The 22,254-nt window shown below is 44.2% G+C and overlaps 1 protein-coding gene and 1 long non-coding RNA gene across 10 annotated transcripts in view; one reads left to right on the top strand and one right to left on the bottom strand.

The window, feature by feature from the left end:
* Window positions 1–22,254, bottom strand: part of LOC138738971 (cell surface glycoprotein CD200 receptor 2-like) — a 112,226-nt gene that overhangs the window by 63,744 nt on the left and 26,228 nt on the right. The window contains exon 1 of one of the 9 annotated variants that reach the window (XM_069890244.1): window positions 7,803–7,964. The exons of 7 other annotated variants lie outside the window; for them this stretch is intronic. The gene's annotated coding sequence lies outside the window, so the exon portion shown is untranslated. Of the gene's footprint in view, window positions 1–632; window positions 712–7,802; window positions 7,965–22,254 lie in introns of those variants that run through there. One more of the 9 variants, XM_069890245.1, reaches the window with a different exon arrangement.
* Window positions 7,816–11,348, top strand: LOC138738972 (uncharacterized). Its single transcript, XR_011341914.1, has 2 exons — window positions 7,816–8,022; window positions 11,029–11,348. It is a non-coding gene; the product is annotated as an uncharacterized lncRNA (long non-coding RNA).

The raw sequence follows: 22,254 nt of genomic DNA, 5'->3' as shown, positions 1-22,254 counted from the left end.
GTCCCCATAACATCTCACTGCTCACCCTCCCTCCTGAGAATGCCATGAACTCGATCTGAGATATCTCAGATTCTGACACCAGGGAGGCAACATACATCTGGGATACTCAACCTCTTCCACAGAACCTCTTATCTGTTCCCCTAACTAAGGAACCCCCTATCAGTATAACTCACCTCTTCTCCATTCCCAGCCACAGGACCAGACTCCATGCCAGAGACCTGATCACTGTAGCTTGTCCCTAGTAGATCATCACCCCCCACAACAGTATCCAAAATGCTATACTTGTTATTGAGGGGAACAACCACAGGGTGCCCTGCCCTGCCTGCCTATTCCCTTTCCCTCTCCTAACTGTCACTCATCTACCTTCCACATACCTCCTCAATGTGTTAGTGTACCTGTAACTGTGTATCACCCCTTCTGCCTTCAAAATGATCCAGAGTTCATCCAACTCCAGCTCCAGTTCCTTAATTCAGTTTGCCAGGAGCTGCAGCTGGGTGCACCTCACAAATGAAGTCATCAGGGATACTGCTGGCTTCTAGGTCAACCCACATTCTGCAAGAGGAGTGTTCCCCGCCTTGGCTTCTATTCCCACTGCTTATGACTACAGTGAAAAATGTGATATCTCTGCCTACCTGCTGAACTCTTTTTGTTTCTTCTTACTTCAGCTCCTGCACCATCCCCTCAACCACTATTCACTGAAGCACCAAAGCCTTTCCACCTTGACTCAGCCCACTGATCACTCCACTACACATTCTCTTACTCTTCCAGTGATGTCAGGTCGATTGACCTTCAACTGTTGAACTTGAATGCCTAATCAATAAAGAGCACTTTTGACATATATCGGCCTTTATAAATCAAAGTATTGAGTAGGGATGTTATGGTGAAGTTGTATAAGACCATATTTGGGGTATTGTGCACCATTCTGGTCTCTTAACTGCAGATGTCCCATCAATAAGATTGACAGAGTCGAGAGGAGATTTCTAAGGATGTTGCTGGGATTTGGTCACATCAAAAGGTTGGACAGGTTAGCTCTTTATTTCCTAGAGCGTAAAACAGTGAGAGAGATTTGATTGAGGTATACAAAATTATGATAGACAGAAAATGCAACCTGGCTTTTTTCCCCACTGAGATTAGGTGAGATTAAAAAAAAATGAGAGGACATAGGTTCAGGGTGAAATGAGAAAAGTTTAAAGGGAACAGTAGGAGGAAACTACTTCACACAGAGAGGGGTGAGAGTATGGATCGAACTGCCAGTTGAAATGGTGAATGTGAGTTTTGACATTTAAGGAAAATTTGGACAGGCAAATGGATGGGTGCAGGTCAGTGGGACTGGGCAGAAGAATAGCACAGCACAGACTAGTGTGTGCAATTGTAACAGACTAGCACAGAATAGTAACACTTTCTGTGTTGTACTGTTCTATGATCCCATGGTTCTTAAAGATAACCTCCGCAATCCAGCATTTTCAGACTGGATATTCTCAAAACTGTTTTCAATTATATATTTTTCTTGAAGGGGCTGTGGGGTGCAAAACTGCACACTTCACACCAGAGATGATTAATCCAATCTATGTGAAGATTAGAGATGCCCATGTTTAACGCGCTATTCTTTTCACTTGTTCCTATTACCTCCTGACTGCACTCTTTCCAAAACGCCCACCATGTATAACATTTTTCCCTTTGCTATTATTTCATACCTCAACTCAAATCAGTTTATCATTTTTTTCAGATTAGATTGCTTGACACAATTAGCAGAGCTATATCTTTCTCACCTGTCTTGTAAATCATTCAAACAAATTGTTTTGGCATCCCAAATACTGAATTCTCAGCTTTAATTTCCTTCCAATCAAGTCTCTCATGACTATCAGGACCATCCCTGGAGAGAATGATGAAGTTTACCGAGATGTTGCCTGGATTGGAGAATGTTGTAAGAAGCGAGGTGAACAGAGCTGGGGACTTTTCTCTTTGGAGCGATGAAGGATGAGATGTGAATTAATAGAGGTTGAGAAGGGTATGGGCAGTGGAAAACCAGCTCTTTTTCTCTCACAGGGCAACAGTAGCCAATGCCAGCGAACATCTGTGTAAGGTGAGTGGAGGAACGTTTAGGGGAGATGTCAGACGGAAGTTCTGTTTTGCACAGACTGGTGGGTGACTGAAATGCATTGCTGAGTGTGTTGATGGAGTCAGGTACAATTTGAAAGAATTTTAGATAGGCACCTGGATGTAAGAAACATGGACGGTAATGTGTGTGAGCAAGGGAATAATTAGATTGTTATGGAATAGGTTGGCACAGCAGTGTGGGGTGAAAGACCTGCACTGTGCTGGAATGTTCTGTGCTCAATGTTTATAGTGCTGCTTGTTTATTGAGTTTGTTTCAAAAGGATCACTTGAAAATGGCTCTTGACGCTTCATTATTTTTCTTCTTGACTGAATCCTAGCAACAGTAAACTTTAGTTTAAGTAATTGGGTCATAGAAACATAGAAACATAGAAGATAGAAGCAGGAGTAGGTCATTCGACCCTTCGAGCCTGCTCCGCCATTCAACGAGATCATGGCTGATCTTAAAGTTCAGTACCCCGTCCCCGCCTTCTCTCCGTAACCTTTAATACCCTTATACTGAAGAAATATATCTAATTCCCCCTTAAATATATTTAATGAACCTGCCTCTACTGCCCTCTGTGGCAATGAATTCCACAGATTCACCACCCTCTGGGTAAAGAAATTCCTCCTCATCTCGGTCCTAAATGGTTTGCCTATTATCCTCAAACCATGGCCCCGGGTTCTGGATTTTCCCATCATTGGAAACATCCCATCTGCATCCATTCTGTCCAGTCCTGCCAGAATTTTATATGTCTCTATGAGATCCCCTGTCAATCTTCTAAACTCCAGCGAGTACAACCCCAATTTGCACAATCTTTCCTCATAAGTTATTCCTGCCATTTCAGGTATCAGCCTGGTGAATCGCCTCTGCACTCCCTCCATTGCAAGAACATCCTTCCTTAGATAAGGTGACCAAAACTGCACACAATACTCCAGGTGTGGTCTCACCATGGCCCTGTACAGCTGCAGTAAGGTATCCTTGTTCCTATACTCAAACCCTCTTGATATGAAACATAACAGCGCAAAATGACTTGGACAGAAACAGATCCCAAATTAAAGCTTCTCACAGTTTTGCAACCGAATGAGATCGGATGTTGTGAGGGCATCTGCAGCAATTATTTTCTTACACATGGCAAACAAATCGAATTAGCATTTCATCCAGTTGTTCATTTTTAGAGCCGTATTTTAAAACAACAATTTAATTCCTTCAATCGTGCTCTACGTTGGCCTGGGAGTATGTTTTAAAGTAGACGAAGAACTCTACCTAACCTAAGTTCTCGGATTTGAAACTTTTTTTCTGAGTTAATTGAAACATGGAATAATAACAGTAGGGAAACTAACCATCTGGCCCATCATTAATGAGATGAGTCTTGATAGATGTATCCAAATGCTAAATCTTCTTACGTGCCAATATTATATTAAGAAATATAGGTGGCTCAGAAATATAAGCAGAGAGGTTTCAAATAAATTGCTTTCCCTGGAAATTAAATTTGGAAGATTAATGCATGAATTTGATGTAGAGTGGAAATTAGACCCAGTGTCAGTGCTGAGCTGTTGCTCAGCAAAAGGAGGGAGTAAGGTGCTTCTTCTGTCCGATAGCCTACAGGTCAAAGATTAACCTCCCAATCAGGGTCATGTGAAGCCACGGATTGCAGATGGTGGATTCTACAAATTGGAATTTATGGTTGTGAAACTAAAAATGCTGGGCGGATGAATCTGCTGATCAATGGCCAGGGTTATCTGTCCAGTACGGACACTGCCACCGAAGGAGGCGACGGGAAACCACTTCAGTAATTTTTTTCCCTGATCTACTATGGTTTCACTCAAAGATGGAGCCTTCACTGAAGGAGAACAGGTGAGGCAACAACTACAATTCAGAGGGTCAGAGATCGTGACAGATGGAGAGACATGATGGCCCATGGCAAGGCATCTGAATGATGATGAGAGTGAAGGAATAGACTGATATGTTGATAGGATTAGATAATTGCCGACAGATGCCAGGCAGGCAAAGTGGACTATTTTATGCTGCAATCTTGGTAATGAAAACAAAATCTGTTATTTTATCAACCTTTACTTAATCTAGTGAAATATGAATAGGCCTTGACTGTTGTGTTCTGGGTGAGAGTAGATCTATAATTGGACTGAATACAGTGTCACTAATTAATTATTTCTGGCCCTGAAATTGTGACATAATTTTCTTATGCAAATATAGGGTGCTATATAGTTTAATTGTAATGCAATTTTAATTTATAGATGCAGCATGGTAACCGTCCCTCCTATATACACCCATGTGACCAATTAACCTACCAACTCCGACCATCTATGGAACCTGTGAGGAAATTGGACTCCCCCCACCCCCTCCAGAAGAAACCCATGCAGTATGTGGGAACAACAAATAAACTATTTGCAGTCAGTTTCGAACCTGGGTCGCTGGCACTGAAATACGTTGTGCTAACCATGTTGGTTCCTGAAGCTGTAGGCCAGTCAAAGAATAAAGAAATCAGACAGTGAGACTCTCGAGGGGCGGATTTGCCGACAACTGCATTATTTTAATCGACATTGAGCATAACATTACAATTTGGAATGATGAACTGTGATGATTGGCAATGGGACTTGGGATGGAAGAGGTCCTTCTATTTACTCATAATTACTGGATCCTCTTGTGTAGATGCCCGGTCAATCTGCTGCTGTACTTGTGGTTCAGGTGTAAACAAAGTGCTCTGGTTTGAGGGTTCCAGTATTTTATCTCGACACCTATGGGGGGGGGGGGGGTGGGAAGGAGAATGGACAAACCTATCTCCAGGTTATCTGCCACAAACGCGTCAGTGGTGGTGCATCTATGTCATTGTTGCCTTGGTTATTCCTGCATGAGGAAGGTGGGACATTTGTAAGGTGCCATTGCAGAAGACTTGCCAAGTTCAGATTTATTGTCAGAATGCATGACATCCCATTAAAACCCTAAGCTGCTTTTTGTGGTCCAGACAGAATTTCTAACTTATTGGTAGTGCAAAGCTCAGCTCAAGAAAATGTATGTATACAAATGAGAGAAATCTAAACAAATAAAGGAAATGTAAATGAACTGCAATACAGAAGAAAAAAAATGTTCAGTAATAAATAATGTGAAAAATAAGAGACCTTAAATGAGTCTCTGAGTTTGTCGGTGAGGGATGATGAAGGGGTAGCAGCTGTTCCTGAACCTGGCGGTGCGAGTCTTGTGACACGTGTACCTCTTTCCTGAGGGCAGCAGCGAGGACAGAGTGTGTGCTGGGAGGGGTGGAACCTCAATGATGAACACTTTTCACTACACATTCGTAGAAGTTTGCCAAAGTTCCCGGTGACGTACCAAACCTAAGGAAGTGGAGGCACTGACACCGCTGTTCTCCCTCTGCCTCTTCTGGCAAGGAGTAGTGTGTTTGGAATCCCTCCTCCTTCCCCATTTGATGTAGTTTTGAAGGTTCACCCTCTGCACTACTTCTTGACTATGGACTTTAAATGTCTGTGGTGAGTATCCAAGTAATGGTACTCTGGGATATTCATGAACTCGTCGGTAAGACATTTAGAATTAATATAAATGGAGCAACCAAATGCCCATGTTCTCATCCATGAGCCAGCTGGACCCTCATAACACACCACAACAGACCAGGCAATAAATAATGATCGCATCAGAATTGACATAACCACAGTTCACAGGTTTCTGCACTATTCAATTTCTAGTGTCTTCCCAGAGAAATGCTTAACAATTAGTTTGAAGTAGATCACTGTACCAGGGGGGGTGATGCTTCATATAGTTGATGTGTAGGCAGGAATCTGTGATCATTCTCATGCTTTTGAACATCACTTTCACCTCCTTCCCTGTTCCCGAGAACACCTGCACTTCAGTTCTATATTCTCTACACAAGCCCTGGAACACCTGGACAGCAGAGATGCACACATCAGGATGCTCTTTATCGACCACAGTTCAGCATTTAACACCATTGTCCCCTCAAAACTGATCAGCGAACTCCAAGACCTGGGACTCAATGCCCTACTGTGTAATTGGGTCCTGGATTTCCTCCCCTGTAGGGCACTACAGGGTTGCATACTTATCCCCCTGCTACAATTACTTAACACCTGTAACCGTGTGGCTCAGTACGACAACAACACCATCTACTAATCTGCTGACGATACCACAGCAGTGGGCTGCATAAAAAATGGGTGATGAGTCAGGACTCAGGAGTGAGTTTGAAAGCGTGGCTGAATGGCGTCTTAACAACAACCTCTCACTCCATGCTACCAAAACCGAGGAGCTGATCATAGATTTCAAAAAGGGAAAACGAAAGATCTATGATCCAGTAGTCAGTGGATGATTGGATGTGGAGAGGGTGAACAAATTTAAATTGGGGGAACTTTCCTGGATTCAACATAATAATGCCATCGGGAAGAAAGCAGGTCAGTGCCTCTGTTTCCTCAGGAGTTTGCTGAGGTTTGGTATGACCCTGGAAACCTTGGCAAACTTCTACAGAAGTGTAGTGCAAAGTGTGCTGGCAGGCTGCATCATAGCCTGGTATGGGGCTACCAATATGTCTGAGCGGAGAGTCCTGCAGAAGGTAGTGGACACATCACAAGCACCATCGAGAAAATCTACATTGAGTAGAAGCGGTCATCAAGATCATCACCACCCAGATCTGTTCTCTCTGCTGCCATCAGGAAAGAGATATCTGTGCCACCAGACATGCACCACTAGGTTCTGGAACAGCTGCTACCCCTCCACCATCAGACTCCTCACCGACAAACTCAGAGAATCCATATTACAGATTGTTTTACATTTCTCTCTTTTGCATACATGTCTTTTTTCTTGAGTACATTTTATAGTTACTGGTAAGTAGAAATTCTGCCTGGCCTGCGGGAAAAAGAATCTCAGAATGGCATCTGATGTCATTTATGTCCTGATCTTAGAATGCACGTCAGCTCTGTGAGACTCACCAGCAGGTTCCCTGGGCTTCTTTTCTTTCCCTTGGTGAGTGTCCTCTGAGAGAGTTACAATTGACTTTGTCTTGACTGATCCTATTTGAGGGAGCACTGCTGTTTCTCCATCTCCATGACTATGATATGTCTTACTCGCAACCCTGGCACTATAGTTATATACAAATCAGCTCAGATAATTTCATTGCATAGCAAGAAGGAAAGGAATAGCCACTTCCAAGATCCGTTGAAAGCTACTTTGTATATTTTTAATTGGATGGGGGAGTTATGAGATGAAACAGTTCCCTGGGCTTTTGAAAATGTTTGATGCCCTGACAATCTGCTAATCTCTGACCCATTTCAATTTTTCTCCTTTCCTTTCTCATCTTAATCACAAGCAACAAAAAAAAACAATTTCTCGGCTTTGATGAGCAGCAAATTTGACATAAAGCCAGTAATTAAAGAGTTTTTACAAAAAGTAACATAAATTTGTAGTGTTCCTTGCAGGGAATTTTTTGAAACCAGTGTGGTTTTACATCTGATCATTTTGAGCCAATTATCCTTGATTATTTGCTCCCATAAAGTTTCACCTTGTCATCAATTAGCAAGAATGAAATGTAGAATGTTTTTTTTCTACTTTGAATCTTATTGCAACTCACTGAAATTCCCCAAAGCCCTTTAAACATTATTTTAAAGGCGCATTTGACTGTCGTTTTAGGCACCAGATCTTGCCTTCAACAAGATAGTAATAACCAGCCAGTTACCTTTTTAGATATCATTTGGAGAGGAAACACATTGTGGTGAGTCAAGAAAATTCTCCGCTCTGAATCGTCCCGAGTGGTCCTGACTTCAGCTGAACAAACGTACCTTCAGCAATGCACTGAACTGCACTGAAGTGAAAGATTCTAAGAGTCACAACTTTCTGACTCAGAGATGTTACTAACTCAGCAGAATCTTCCACGAGAGGGAGGAGGAATTTTTGATGTAAGTACGTGCCTCTGTGCATTTGATCTTTAGAAACTCCAAATGTGGGACTAATCCCCTTTATGTTCATCATTTATATTTTCCATTATTAAATCTCTCCTTTTGAAATCATTTTCAATTTAGTGCATATCTATTTCAAAAGGAATTTATAACAGTTTAGTCCAAGCCAGATAAGATCATTTTGATCATAGTGTATCACCCTAAATTATTTTCCCCATAAATGTTCTAAATATTCCAGCAATTGGAATTTTCTGAATTTCATTAACCTTTTTTTGCAGATATTGTAAAAGTACTTCCAATCAAACAAAGCAAAGTGACAGATTGTATGGAATATTTTTTATAATAATTCATTACGAAGCACAATTGCCAGTTGTCACACTAGCTGACAACTTCACCATGATGTAATATAGTGTGTGTAATTCACCTTCATTTAAGGTAGGGTCCTGGGGAGCGGAGACACAGCGCTGCTTCGAAGGGTTCAACCACCCAGTCCTAATACCGATGGTTCCGAGCAGGCTTTAAATGGCCTGTTATTGAAAATCCTGCAACTGCAAGATGGCGGCACTTGAGCTTGGCAGTGGCTATGAGGGGTCGCCGTCCCTGGAGGAGCATTCGATAGCATCCGAAATGGGGGAAGTACTCTCCATTGAAAAGGAGAAGCAGAGGAGACAACCCTACTGGAAGGTGGCCACAGTGGCTGTCCCGCGGCTGAGGGGCCCACATGGGTTGCAGTCAGGGATCCCCCCACAGGCTGTGGATTGCTGGAGGCTGGGTCATGGGAACCAGGTATTGAAACTGGGATTCAAGAGGGCGCTGAGGGAAAGAAGTGCTCGTGAAAGGCCTCGGGGAAGGGGGTGTGTCAAAGGCTTGGAGGTTTTGACCTGTTGCTGATGGATTGAACAGCAGATTGTGCAGCTGTGAAACTGAGGGAGCATTGGAGGCGAATCCACAGGCCCTCAGTGTCTCTGAAGGGGTTCTCTTTCTCTCTTACTGTAAGGGGCAACACTAATTGCCTTATAGCAGGCAGAAGGCAATTTTATGTAATATTACATGATAACAAAAGAATCTTGATATTCTGCCTATTACCCAAAAGCTATCTCTTGGGTTTTTCTGCTTTCATTAAACTGACTGCAAGCCATTTCCTGGGACAAGGGCAGCAGGAACGGGAAAGTTTCTGTAAACGACGAGAGGGTTTTCCCCGGGCTGAAATGGCGAACACCAAGGGCATGATAGTTTTAAGGCACTTGGAAGTACTGGGGGGGGGGGGGGGGTGGGGGTGGGAGGGTTGGATGGGGGATGGATGTTTTTCCACACAGGGTGTGGTGGGTTTGCCAATGGCAATGGTGGTGGAGACAGGTAAAATTGGATCGTTTAAGAGACCATTAAATACTGGAGCTGAGAGAAAATGGAGAGTTATGCAGCAGGGAAATTCTAAGGAGTTGTTAGGTTGTCACAACACTGTGGCTGAAGGGGCCTGTCTTCTGCTATAGATTTCTAGGTTCTATGTGAACTTCGGTGGCTTTAAACCCCTCACTATATTTGCACACTTGTGGGTCACAATTTCCTTCCAACATAGGAGGCATTTGCCCAGAGAATTCCCATTCATCTCATTTCCCCCCACCCCCCACTCCCCACCCCTCCCAAACCTCCCAGTTTCTCCCACCTCTCACCAATCTCCACCAACAGGGATGTGGCTGATGTAGTCAATGAACCCAATAACCAGTTCAACTTTGGGATATGGGAGGAAGTTGATGAACTGAGGAAGATCACACCACCAGAGGGAGAAGGTGCAAACTCCACATAAAATAGCAGCAGGAGTCACAATCAGGATCTGCCCTGCTCCATCACTGTGGATTGGAAGCGTCCTGGGCCATCGTAATTGCGACTGAGATAAATCCTTGGAGTTTCTATCCAATGGTAGTACGGTGGTGGTGGTAACTGTAGTCAGAATGTCTGGAACATGATCAGGACGAGGCTCCATATCACATCCTTTGTCAGTAGCCCACATGCCTCATAAATTAAAGCTCATGAAGGTACTTCTATAGCTCCTTTGAAGGGCCAAAGGTTGTATGTGATGAATTCTGCTTGTATTAGAACTGTATGTGATTGATGGTTCACTGGGTCCACAATCAGGGTGACCCTGAGACTTGCTTGACAGTGGCTAAAAGCAGAAATGTTGAAAGAATTGTACTCACAGCCTCGCTTAGAAGGTTTGATCAGCCAATGTGTAATCTTGAGGGTGGAAGGGTTAACGTTCCTACAATAGCTTTGAAGGCTGATAGTTTTGAGATGGACCCAGGCAAACACTTTCTAGGAGGGTGAGGGAGGGGGGCTAGGCTACTGGGCCTCACCTTGACAACCTTTCACAATTGACATGTCCTGTCTGGCTGCATCATTGCGTAGTACAAAGTAGCTACAGAGCATCAGACTGGAAGTCTATACAGAGAATCATCAACATGTCCGAGAAGATCACTGGGGGGTCTCCCTTTTCTCTATTGATGACATTTGCCAGGAGTGTTGCAAGTTCAACCAAAAGAAACGGTGTTCTTTGTTCCTCGGTGGAACATACTGCAAACACACATGCAGACATAACGTACACATGCTCAGTACTTCCATACAAATACTAAAATAAATAAGTATTATTGTTATTATTGGGCTCAAAGAATAACTGAAGGCCCTTTCCATCCAGTACATAGAATCATTGACCTCCCAACATCAGGCAGGGGGTTCAGGAGCATCAAAACCTGGACGGCCGGGTTAGGAATTAGCTTCTTCCTGCAGTTTGTGAGATTGACGAACAGTGTCCTATAACCCTGGGTCTCTTGTAAATGAAACAAGTAAATGATTCCAAAATACACTGGACAATGAAGATTTTGCTCCCTGAATTACTTTTGGGTGTATTTTATGGATTCTGGGCTGCAGATCATGAAAATCACCTGAAAAGTTTTCCTGTCACGTAACATTTTTAGATATAACCTATATCTATGATTTCCTGTCTACTTCAAGCTGACAAAACCGTGAAGTGCAACATGTCACTGAAAATTCATTTCCTGCATTCCCACTTGGACGTCTTCCCCTGATGATCATGGTGCCATCAGTGACGAACACAGAGAAAGGTTTCACCAGGACATTGCAACCATGGAAATGCAGTATCAAGTCCATCAATGCGGGCCGACTATTGTTGGACACTGACACAAGAGGCATCAGATGCTGAGGACAAATGAAAACCAGCGGCAAAACTTCTTAATGTCAGTTGAACTAACGCAGTGTGTCATTATCATTGGCCGATTAAACATGCTAAATTCAATAAAAGTTAATTTAATGTTTCTCCAACTTCCTACATGATGCAGAAAATCTAAAATTATCTTTGTGTTCAGCTTGAATTTATGATAACCTTTTGAAAAAAATTGTCCAACGATATTTATTTTATAATGTCTTTATGTATATATGTGATTTTTATGTTGTGTGTAAATGTGCATGTATGTATTTGAGTGTGTGTAGGGTTAGGGTGTGCACATGTGTATGTGTGTGTTTGCGTGTGTGTGTGTGTGTGTGTGTGTGTGTGTGTGTGTGTGTGCATGTGTGTGTACCATGGTCTGTAGAAACACTGTTTTGTCTGGTGGTATGTGTGCAGTTAGATGATAAACTTGGGTGGATTTTGAACATATTTGGAACTCCCCTGAGCAGGGATTCTCACTTTTGGAGGGGACAACTCTAGCCACCTCATATCAGCCAGTGGCACATCCTCTGGAATCCTTGACACCAAGAGTTTAGATTGTGGCCCAGTTTCCTCACCAATCTATTCTCTCCCTCTAATTGCCCTTCTTTCCACATCCTCAACTGGATAATAAACATTAATTTTTTTTGAGATCTTTTTCCTTGAAAGTGGCATTTCAAAGATGAGGTAACCATTTCTAGAAGAGATTGGGGAAATATTTCTTCCTGTGGTGACATTAAAATTCCATTCAGAAAGCTCATCTTTTCACTCCACTGTGTGCATTGAGAAAACCTCCAGCTCGGGGCTGCTCTCTGGTGGCTTTCTGGAGCCCCACATTTTACTTTATCGTTGCTTTTGAGCAAGCATGGAAGCTAGATTTTAGATACTCAAATGTAATGATTAACATTTTGGCACTGAACTTTGAAAAACTAATATTTGTTCAAAGCTGCAGACATTTATTGTGTATTCCTGGGCACATGGTTTTCTACCGATTTCTGAATTCAGCCTTCCCTGACCCACTACACTGCTCATATTCTCTGAATCACTGAGTGAATTTAATTCACTTCACCCTGGGCTGCATTTTATACAGTGGAGTATGATCGACTTCTGCTGGATTGTCATTCTCGGTGTTTCCCTCTGTCCGAGCAACTTCAGACTCAGAATTGGTGGAACAAATAAAGCAAAAGATTGACAACTCGAATCTGAGCCTTAAAGCATACATGAGGATTGTTAAATGTTTAAAATTTTAATGATGCAGCAGAGGTATACCATTTTGGATACTGTTGGTGAGCTCGACCTACCAGGGACAAGTTGTAGTGGTCACGTCTCTGGCACAGAAATGGACCCTCAGCTCAGAAAGGAAGGAAGGAAAAGAGGAGAGCAATAATGATAGGGGATTCCAAAGTTAGAGGGACAGATAAGAGGTTTTGTGGAAGAGATGGAGTAGCTGGATGGTCTGTTTCCTCCCTGGCGTCAGGGTTCGATATATCTCAGATCAAGCTGATAGCATTCACAGGAGGGACGGTGAGCCATCAGATGTTATGGTCCATGTAGGGACCAATGACGTGGGTAGGAAGGATGAGAACGTCCTGCAAGGAGAGTTCAGGGAGTTCGGTGCAAAGTTGAAGGACAGGACCTGCAGGGTTGTGATCCCAGGGGGTGCTACCTGTGCCCCTGTTAGTGGGGTTTGAAATAGGAAGTTAACGCAGCTAAATATATGGCTAAAGGGATGGAGCAAGAGGGACGGCTTTATGTTTCTGGACAACTGGGCTCTGTTCAAGGGCAGGTGGGACCTGTTCCAATGGGACAGTTTCTACCTGAACTGGAGGGGGCTAACATCCTTGTGTGTGGGTTTGCTAGTGCTGCTCTGGTGGAGTTTAAACTAGATTGGCAGGGGGATTATGACATTATTGTTATTAGTGAGATGGTTGAGGAGGGGCAGGACTGGGAGGTCAATGTTCTGGGGTTCCGTTGTTACAGACGTGATAGAAGGGGAGGGATGAAAGGGGGAGGAGTGGCATTGCTACTCAGGAAAAATATCACAGTTGTGCTCAGACAGGACAGCCCAGAAGGTTTGTCTACAGAGGCCATATGGTTGGAGCTGAGGAACGGGAAAGGTGAGACCACACTGATAGGGTTGTATGATAGACTACCCAATAGTCAGAGAAAATTGGAGGAGTAAATCTGTCGAGAGACAGCAGACTGATGTAAGAAGCAGAATGTTGAGAGAGTAGGAGATTTTAACTTTCCACATATTGACTGGGACTCCCATACTGTAAAAGGGCTGGATGGCTTGGAGTTTGTCCAATGTGTTCGTGAATGTTTTCCAAACCAATATATAGGGGTACCAACGAGAGAGGGATCTCCTATTAGGGAACAAGATAGATCAGGCCACAAAAGTTTGTGTCAGCAAACATTTTGGGTCCAGTGACCATAATGCCATTAGTTTCAAGTTAATTATGGAGAAGTATAGGTCTGGTCCTCGAGTTGAGATTCTAAATTGGAGAAAGGCCAATTTTGTGGAAATGAGAAAGGATCTAGGAAGAGCAAATTTGGATAAATTGTTTTTGGGAAAGGATGTGATCAGTAAGAGGAAGGTCTTCAAAGGCGAAATGTTGAGAGTGTAGAGTTTGCATGTTCCTGTCATGATTAAAGGCAAAGTTACCAAGCGTAAGGAACCCTGGTTTTCAAGAGATATTGGTGATCTGGTTAAGAAGAGAGAGGTGTATAACCGGTATAGGCAAGAAGGAGCAAATGAGGTACAGGTACCTAATCTTTTATCCGCAATTCTGAAAACCGGCACTTTTTTCGGTAGTTGATATCTGCTCATCAAAAATGGAGTTTGAGGCCAAACATGACCCAATGCGACCCTAGCTCAGCTCCCATGTATCCAGTCACATTCCACTACTTTATAAGCACCGCCAAATCACATATATGGAGTATAGAAAATGTAAGAAAATACCAAAGAAGGATATCAGGGAGGCAAAAAGAAGGGCTTTGGCAGATAATGTGAAGGAAAACCCAAAGGATTTCCACAAGTATATTAAGAGTGAAAGGGACAAAATTGGTTCCCTAGAAGATCAGAGTGGCCAACTATGTATGGAGCCTCATTAGATGGAGGAGATTTTAAACAGTTTTTTTGCATCAGTATTAATTCAGGAAACTGGCATAGTGTATAAGGAAGGAAAGGAAACAAGCAGTAGTGGCAGGGAACATATATGGATTAAGGAGGAGGAGTTTCTTGCTGCCTTACAGCGAATAAAGGTAGATAAACCCCCTGGGCCAGATATGATATTCCCTTGGACCTTGAGGGAGACTAGTGTAAAAATTGCAGAGGCCCTGGCTGGTATATTAAAAATGTCCTTGGCCATGGATGAGGTGCCAGAGGATTGGAGGGTAGCTCACTTTTCCTGTTGTTTAAAAAAGGCTCCAAAAATCCCAGGTAATTGTAGGCTGGTGAGCCTGATGTCAGTAGTAGGTAAATTATTAGGAGTTCTGAGAGATAGGATATATAGGTATTTGGACAGCCATGGGCTGATTAAGAACAGTCAGCTTGGCTTTCCGCTTAGTATGTATGTTTAACAAATCTTGCAGAGTTTTTTGAGGAAGTTACCAAGAAGGTAGATGAAGGAAAGGCTGTGGACATTATCTACATAGACTTCAGTAAGGCCTTTGACAAGGACCCACATGGGAGGTTAATTCAGAAGATTCAGACATGAGGTATCCATGGAGAGGTTGTAAATTGGATTCAAAATTGGCTGTGTTGGAGAAAACAGAGAGTGGGAGTGGATGGTTGCTTGTGACGAGTGGTGTGCCTCAGGGATCTGTATTGGGACCATGGTTGCTTGTTCTATAAATCAATGATCTGGATGATAATGTGGTGAATTGGATCAGCAAGTTTGCTGACGACACAAAGATAGGAGGGGTTGAGGACAGCGAAGAAGATTTTCAAAACTTGCAAAGGGATTTGGACCAAGTGGGATAATGGGCCAAAAAATGGCAGAGGGGGTTTAATGAAGACAAGTGTGAGATGATGCATTTTGGAAGGGCAAACCAAGGTCAGACATCTGGTCAGGCACTGAGGAGTGCAGAGGAGAAAATAGAGCAAATAGGTGGACAGGAATGTAAAGAAAGCTTTTGGCAACTTTATGAATCAAAGTATTGAGTGCAGGAGTTGGAATGTTATGTTGAAGTTGTTTAAGACATTGGTGAGGCCAAATTTGGAATATTTTGTGTAGGTCTTGTCGCCAAACTACAGGAAGGATATCAATAAAATTGAAAGAGTGCAGAGAAGATTTACTAGGATGTTGCCAGGTCTTCAGGTATTGAGTTACAGGGAAAGATTAAACAGATTAAGACTTTATTCCTTGGAGTGTAGAAGAATGAAGGGAAAGTTAATAGACTTTTACAAAACTATAAGGGGTATAGACAGAGTAAATGTGAGTAGGCTTTTTCCACTTAGATTAGGAGAGATAAATATAAGACAACATGGCTTTAGGGTGAAAGGTGAACCTCTTCACTCAGGTGAGGGTGTGGAATGAGCTGCCATCTGACGTGGTAAATGGGTCTGTTCAGTTCTGGTCACCTCATTATAGGAAATATGTGGAAGCTATGGAGAGGGTGCAGAAGAGATTTACCAGGATGTTGCCTGGATTGAGAAACAAGTTTTATGAGGCAAGGTTAGCAGAGCTGGGACTTTTATCTTTGGATCATAGAAGGATGAGAGAAGACTTGATAGAGGTCTACAAGGTTATGAGAGGGATTGAGAGTGTGGACAACCAGCACTGGTTTCCCAGGGCAGGATCAGCAGACACCAGAGGACATGTGTACAAAGTGAAGGGAGGGAGGTTTAGAGAAGATATCAGGGGTAAGTTTTTTACACTGAGTTGTGGGGGCCTGGAATGCAGTGCAAGGGATGGGGGTGGAAGCTGAAACATTCGGGGCATTTAAGAAACTCTTAGGCACATGGGGTAGAGACGATTTAGTACTTTTTTTTAGGAAGTAATATATGGGTCAGCACAACATCTATGTTCTATGTTCTAAGGGAAGGGAGGAGAAGAGGCGAGCTGTAGTGCATAGTTGGAAGAACAGATAAGAGGTTCTGTGGATGAAATTGAGAATCCTGGAGGGTATGCTGTAATGGAGGATTTAGACCAGTTTATGCAAGAAGGGATGCAGTTGCATCAGAAAACATAACCTAAATTCCACCAAGGAGCCCAGGGATGCAGTTGAATAGACATAATCTAATTTAAACTATGAGGCCCAGGGATGCATATGAATCAGTAGACATTATCTAATTTCCACCATGAGGCCCAGAGATGCAGTTGTCTTTTGTTGGTCGCAGACAGTCAGGAGACCTTGAAGATAATTAAATCATTTTATTCAAGGAGATAAGCTATGAGTAAACAACTTTTGGGTAATATAAGCCATGGTCCCACTGGTGAAGTTTGAGACTCTCCGAGAGGTGGCAACATATCTCAACAAGAAGAAGAACTTCTAGAACCAACGTCCTGGTCGGGGGAGGTGGAGAAGCTGCTACCGGCGCCCAGACAACCTACTACAAGTGTGCAGTCGTTGCCTCGCTTTGGCAGTTGGGACCAGTCTAGGCGTTAAAAAGTATAATTGGGAAGGGCTTGCATATTGTAGCTTGAATTCAGCTTTAGATTTAGTAATAAAGACTTGTATAAACTGAAGTGCTCTCGATGTGTGTGTCTGTTTTCTTTCGGTAGCTCAAACACTGTGTCCAATCTAAAATGAACAAAGTGAGAGGTACAAATTTACCCAGGACAATTGGCGCTGCGAGCAGGGTTGGTCTCGAGATGTTTTGCCAAAAGAAAGAGGTGAGCCCTGAGCAGTTCTTGATTCCAGGATGGACTTCCAAAGATGATGGGTTTGGCATGTTGGCCAATACCCTATCGTTGTTGGGACCACTCCTCAGTTGGGATGAGAAGTTAGATCCATCAAGTGCACCTCTGGGAGAGCGGGTTGCCACTCTCCTTCGAGAAAGTAAATTTCCTGTTAAAAAGGGGATGCTGACAGACTTTTTTTGATTGCTGGCCACAGCCTTACAACAATCTGTTCAGCATGAAGTAGAATCACAGCATAAGAAAGAGCAACTAGAGGAGGAGCGAGAAGCCCTGCAACAACGCTGTTCCATGATGAGCGAGATTGTTCGCATCAATCAGAATCGAGCCAAAGAATGGGAGGATAAGCACGTCCAAACGATCTGCCGTAATATTAAACTCCGGCTGCAGCTCTGTGCAGGTAAAGAAAGGCATGGAGTAGAACCCGATCCACATTGTATTCATGCCATCATAAGGAATGGCGACGATCCTGATGTAATTGATGAATGGGATGGGAATATCTGGAATGATGAAAATGGTAATAATGCAAATACTCCTCAGCATGTGCCTAACATAATACCCTCTCCACCCGCTGTTCATGCCCGACCTGTAAAGCAGCAGATTTTCCAAACAGACGGAGAGGGAGAGGGGTGGAATGTAACTGACGAGATTGAAGAGGTAGATGATCCCCTGATCTCACTAGAGGACCCAGGGGAAGGTACCCGAACCCCTGCTTATGCTCAATGGCCCACCCCCTCTTTGGGAAGGCCTAGGCCTCATCCCGTCCACTGGGCAAAGGATCCTTGGGCCAAAGTGGGAGCAGGGGTCAAGAGCAGTCAATGATACATGACTTCTCTATAAAAGAGCTGGCTGCCATTGGAGATCGATTTAGGCAAAAGGCGGGAGAAACTCTGGCGGCCTGGCTCCTGTGTGTTTGGGAGCAAGGAGGGGGTAATGTATATTTGACCCCTGAGGAATTGTTGGGATTAGGAACATTGACTACTGATATCTGGGTCACTGCTGAGCTGCGGGGTAGAGGAAGAGAAGTGGATTACTTACTTGCCACTCTAGGGGATGCCCTGCTACGAGTATACCCAATCTAACCAGTAGATTGGGATTTACATTTGCAGAACAATTGGGGCACCCCAGAGGAGGATATAGCAGTAATTCGTCAGCTGGCCCTGCAGGGCATTTGAGGCTGTGGGTACATGGGGGAAGCCCTGATGAAGAGATATTCACAGCCAGAATGCATACCCAATTGGTTCGTTCCACCCAACCCACTGTATAGGGGCTGGTTCTGTCCGTAACTAGTTTGCTAATTGGGCACCCTGTATCTGAGGCAGTGCACGCCTTATCGGGGCTTCGAGAATTAGAGTTGGGAGGTAAAATCCACTCACGTACAACCCAGGTTAAATCAGACAAGTAGGATGAAAAGAGAGGGGCTGCTGCTAACAAGGGACTGACAAGAATGGACCTTTTTCTAACCTTGTTAAAGTTAGGCGTACCTAAAAGTGATATTGATGGGAAACCTACTGCGGTCCTTTATGCTTCTCTTGCTCCAGTTACCTGTGATGAGATACAACAATTGGTTAAAATGGCTCTTATGGATAATAGTGACATGTGGGCCTGGAAGCCCCAAACCCTACTAAAGCATGAGGGTGTGGGCAGGGCCCCCGTGTCTACTCCATTGAGATACGGTGGATACACGGGGACCTGCATACCGTTAACAATCCATTGGGGTGGGGGTAATGACAGCCAATATTTGGCCTTGGTCGACACCGGTGTGGAGCACTCGGTGATTCCGGGTAACCCTGACCTCTGGACTGGACCGACATTTCGAATAGAGGGGATGGGAGGAGTGATCACCCTGGCGAAGAAAATAAAAGTCCGCGCCATGGTGGGTGATGGCCCTTCCCCTATATGGTTACATGCCCTGGTGGCTGCCATTGACGAGTGTATCCTGGATATCAATATGTTGGCCGGTACGGCCCTTAATACTAGTCAAGGGGAATTTGCATTTGGAATTCGGACTATTACAAAAAGACTAGTGGTGGGTCAGGCTAAGTGGGATCCTGTTATGGTGCCTCCCAACCCCCCGAAACCAGTATGCATTCTACAATATCGTCTCCCTGGAGGGCAGGAAGAGATTACTGCCACCATCGATGCTTTGCAAGAAGAAGGGGTAGTGAGGCCTGCAACGTCGCCCTTTAATAGTCCTGTTTGGCCTGTCCAGAAGTCGGATGGCTCCTGGAGAATGACAGTTGACTATTGTTTTTTGAACAAACATGCCCCACCACTTGCTTCGGCAGTTCCGGACATTGTTACCCTTATTGAAAACATTGCTACTGGGAACTCAGGAACATGGTATGCTGTCATTGATCTCGCTAATGCCTTCTTCAGTATTCTTATAGATGAGGTCTCACAGGATCAGTTCGCCTTTACCTGGAAGGGGAGCCAGTATACCTTCACCCACCTCCCTCAGGGCTATGTACACTCTCCCACTATTGGCAAATAGCCTAATTGCCCGTGATTTAGAGACGGTGCCAGTATCGCCATCTCTCTTGATTCACCATTATATTGATGATGTGATGATCCAAGGGACCACGGAAGAGATGGTACAGGAAGGTATGGAGAATGTCCAAAATACCCTGATGCAAAGAGGGTGGGCCATTAACCCTGCCAAGGTACAGGGCCCATCCCAGACGGTTATCTTCCTTGGAATTCAGCGGCATGCTGGAGAACAGGTGGTTCCCGATAAAGTTTGCAATAAGATTGCAGTCTTGGCCACTCCTACTAGTAAAAAAGAGACCCAGCGTTTCCTAGGGTTATTGGGATACTGGCAACACCATATTCCTCACTTGGCGTTGCTTTTACGTCCTCTGCACAAGATTACCTAAAAGAAAGCAGACTTTTTATGGGGTGACGATCAGAAAAGGACATTCCAGTCGGCCAAGCAGGCTATTCTTCAGGCCCTGCCCATTTCTCCCCCCATCCCAAATATCCCCTACGAACTACAGGTCTCCGTTACTGATTATGTGGCCTCCTGGAGCCTCTGGCAGAAACAAGAGGGCCGCCGAGCCCCGCTGGGATTCTGGTCATGAACCATGCCCAAGGCTGCCACTCGTTATTCTGCTTTTGAACAACAGTTACTAGCCTGTTACTGGGCCCTGCTGAAGACTGAAAGAATGACAGGCGATGCAGATATCCAGTTGCGACCTGCACTTCCAATAATGAACTGGGTCCTGTTTAATGATGCTAATCTAAAGATCGGGCGGGCTCAGCAGTCTTCTATTGTTAAATGGAAGTGGTATATTCAGAGTCGTGCAACCAGAGGGCATACACAAACAGGTGGCTGATCTTCCATCTCATCATGAGGACGTTGAACCCGCCTTGCCCCCTCCCCTACCCCCTTCACCAGTTCAGTGGGGTAAACCATATGATTCGCTCACTCCAGCAGAACAAGAGGATGCCTGGTTTACTGATGGTAGCAGTGTGGGTGCAAGGAAAGCAGAAGTGGAAGGCGGTGGCTTACCATCCCAGGTCAGGAACTCACTTATTGGAGGAGGGAGATGGTGGCTCCAGTCAGTATGCGGAATTGAAGACGGTCACTTTACCACTAGACCCCCATGATCACCCTCTTTGCTTGTTTGCTGATTCCTGGGCTGTGGTTAATGGACTAGTGGTATGGATGCCTGACTTGCAAAAGAATGACTGGCTGGTACATGACTGCCCAGTATAGGGCAAACAGTTGTGGCAGCTGTTGTGGGATGCTTCCCATCATTGTGAGATAACCATATATCACATTGACGCCCATACCAATGCGACAACGAACATGGCACAACATAATGCAGTAGCAGATTAGCTTGCCACTATCAACCGCGCCGATACCATTGCACCCTTCCAGGTGCCAAGTTCTGGGATGTCTCAGATTGAGTTCAGAGTATTTTCAAGAGAGAGGATGAGCATCCAGATGTCGTGGACAATGATGTGGGTAGGAAGGGTGGGGGGGGGGGTCCTATAAAGAGAGTTCAGGGAGGTAGGTGCTAAGTTGAAGGACAGGACCTCCAGGGTTGTGATCTCAGGATTGCTACCCCATGCCACATGCGAGTGAGGTTAGATAATGCAGCTTAACACGTGACTAAAGATATGGTGTAGGAGGGAGGGCTTCAGGTTTCTGGATCATTGGGCTCTCTCCCAGGGAAGGTAGGACCTGTTCTGAAGGGACTGGAGGGGGACAAATATCCTTGTGGGAAAGTTTGCTAGTGGATTTAAACTAGATTTGCAGAGGGAGGGGAACCAGGGTGCCAGAGCAGATAGAGGACTGGAGGAGGGAAAACATGATGTGAAAATTACATGCACCATGAGAAATCAACGAGTTGAATATGGTGGACATGTTTTCAGGTGCATCTATTTCAATGCAAGGAGGATTATAGGAAAGGCAGAAACTTAGATTGTGGATTGGCAGGAGGGGCAGGACTGGCAGCTCAATGTTCCAGGCTTCCGTTGCTTTAGATGCGAAGAACAGGATGGGGGGCGGGGGTGGGTGTGAATGAAAAGGAGAGGAATGGTTTAGCTCATCAGGGAAATATCACAGCTGTGTTTAGGCAGGACAGATTAGAGGGCTCATCTACTGAGTCTATATGGGTGGAGCTGAGGAATGGAAAAGATATGTCCACACTCATGGGGTTGTATTTTCATGAGTAAGAATTGGAGGAGAAATTCTGCAGAGAGATAACAGACAGCTGCAGGAAAACAAAGTTGTGATAATTTAAATATATTGACTGGGACTCCCCTACTCAAAATCCCTGGATGGTTTAGAGTTTGTCAAATGTGTTCAAAAAAGTTTTCAAAATCAATATGGAGGTGGAGAGAGTGCAATACTGGCTCTCTAGGGAACAAGACAGGACATGTGACAGGAATGAGTATTAAACGAGAACTTAACGGTTTGAAGTTGGATGATGATTATTTGAGTAACGGGAGTGGTGAGATCTGCGCATGCGCAGCCAATCTTTGAATCTCGAAAAAGTCGACCACTGGTATAAATCTGTCAAAAGAGCATTTTATTGTGGGGCATACATGCAACACCAGAAACTACCCTAACAACATTCGATGTAATTACGGGAGGTGAGGAGGGCATATTATCTCACCACTCCCGTTACTCAAATAATCATC

Source organism: Narcine bancroftii, chromosome 7 (genome assembly GCF_036971445.1).
Source record: "Narcine bancroftii isolate sNarBan1 chromosome 7, sNarBan1.hap1, whole genome shotgun sequence".
Classification (NCBI taxonomy): domain Eukaryota; kingdom Metazoa; phylum Chordata; class Chondrichthyes; order Torpediniformes; family Narcinidae; genus Narcine; species Narcine bancroftii.
The sequence above is the reverse complement of the archived record's forward strand: the minus strand, read 5'-3'. Positions and strand labels throughout refer to the sequence as shown.